Source organism: Triturus cristatus, chromosome 5_2 (assembly GCF_964204655.1).
Source record: "Triturus cristatus chromosome 5_2, aTriCri1.1, whole genome shotgun sequence".
Classification (NCBI taxonomy): Eukaryota; Metazoa; Chordata; class Amphibia; order Caudata; family Salamandridae; genus Triturus; species Triturus cristatus.
The window spans coordinates 108,499,033-108,501,250 of NC_140588.1; positions in this window are offsets into that span (position 1 = coordinate 108,499,033).

Sequence of the window (2,218 nt, forward strand, 5' to 3'; positions counted from 1 at the left end):
TATAAAATCAGGGCCGTCGTGGTCATATCACTGAAAATACAAGATTTGTAAAATATATTATAGTCTACGGGTGCTCATGGAAGACAATTTCTATGGACTGGAATCTAGAGAATGCTAAAGTGATTCTGGTATTTTACTGACCTCTGCTGGTCGTTTTCTATCAAGAAAGTTAAATGCAGGCAGTTGCCAGAAAAATTAAAAAAAAGAAAGTTCCTCAGCAAAAAGCAATTCTGGTATTTTACTGACCTCTGCTGGTTGTTTTCAATCAAGACAGTTGAAACGAGGCAGTTGAACAGAAAAAAAGTCCCTAAGTGGAAGCAGACAAGTCCTAGGACTGATCTCCAGAGCCCACAAAGTACATATACATATAAGTATATAATAAGTGTATACTAAAGTATATACAAGAGGTATCAAATGCTCGACCTAAAAATCTGCTATCTTACCTCTTCATTTTTTTGAATTTACAAAGTTTATACAAAACTTGCGCACCAATTCGGTATTGGCAGGGTGAGGGACATTTCCGGGTAGGGCATTCATTCTTTCCAACAGGAGAAAGAATAACGTTGCTACAAACTCACGTGCTCCCGCAAATAGCTGTGGGGTGCCATTACTCAATCGGGGAGAGACCGGGGGAAGTTCTATTAGCCTCTTGTAGGGGGACAGCAGCTGTATTAGCATCTTGTAGGGGAGGGGCTGCTTTTTAAGTCCCTCTTCGCCTCATGTAATACCTTTGCTACAAGCACAGTTCTTACCAGAGTGGTTGGCTTGAATGACATCTTGGAAGGTTCAACGCCCTGGTGATTGTTCAGTGAAATCATAGCAGTTTACGAGGCCGAAGGTTTTGTAGAGCAGAGGTCTGGTAGTGTAGTTTGCCCTTAGTGTCCTTTTTATTTAAATGAAATTATGCAAGGAAATGTCCTCCCCCTGGGCTATGCATGCTCAAACTTACAGTTTCTAGAAGGTTTTGATATCTTATTGTATGAGCTCCATTTACCCCGTTAATCCGAGTAGCCGAGGAGAGACCAGCACAGACTCCACCATCTTGGAGCAGGCAAACGAGAAAATGTTAGTGAGTTATTATGTCAGTGAGATTTTAGCCACAGGGTGACCAAAACTGGCAGTGGCTAATAAAACTTGAGGGTCTCCCTGTAAAGTACGTGGAGGGGTCCCCACTCTCCAGACCCAGTCAGAATCTATCAGGCCTGCGGCCCACTGCCCACGCATAGTGCTGGTGGGAGCCCAGGGCTCACCACACTGTGGGGTCTGCAAGGGGTGTGTTACGCCCCTGAAAAGTGCCCTTCTGGTACATATATACTCTTTATGGAGTCCAGCTTGAAGCATATTATCAGTGACTAGTAGGGCAATGAGTGCAACCCCAGGGGTGAAGCTACCAGTAGTGCAGCATGTGCAGTGGCACCCATGCTTACATCAATGAGAAGCTTCCTTCTGCTAGACTTAGTGACCATTTCCTACTATCATTATCAGAGCAAGGCAGTTGGAGAATGAGAGCACACTGCAGGTTGGACTAGAGGGGTCTTCTCAGCATACCTTATTTCCAAAGCAGGATGAAAAGTTACCTCCGTGATATATTCAGGGGATTATCTGGAAGCCACTAGTTTGCTATTACCTTTTTATTCACAAGCCAATTTGTTTAATGTTGCTTCATTGCTTGGGGTGGAAGTAAGCTAATGGGCAAGATGTGGTAGTAGAAGTTCCTTGCCAATGCAAAATTCTGCCCCTAGTTTACACTCAGGCCGCGAATATTTATCTAGGCCAGCAGCTTGAGGGCAGCCTCCGTAGTTTGGCCTTGGTTAGGAAGATAAATATACCATATTCTATTATCTACTGATCTGTATTTCCAGACTAAGGAGCTGCAATGGTCTCTTGGTAGGGCAGCTGCAGTAGTTGTTGAATTTCAGAATGTCATACAAATGCTTGGATTGGCAGCTTTTCACGCAGAAAGATACATTAGTTATTAGTGAGTGACTTTAACTGTGTGACGCAGCTCAAATTGGGGCTTCACCATCTGGTTCAGTGGGATGACTGTTCTTACCGGTGGCTACATCACCTGCTTTTTAGGATGCGATCTCTGTACGAGGACCAAGTAAAGCAGATGGGGGTCGAGCTGGTGTCATCAGGTAGACATATCAGTGAGGAGGGTTTTCCCTCAAGTTGATGGCCAGGAGAGGATCAAATTACTGATATAAAAATGCCGCTT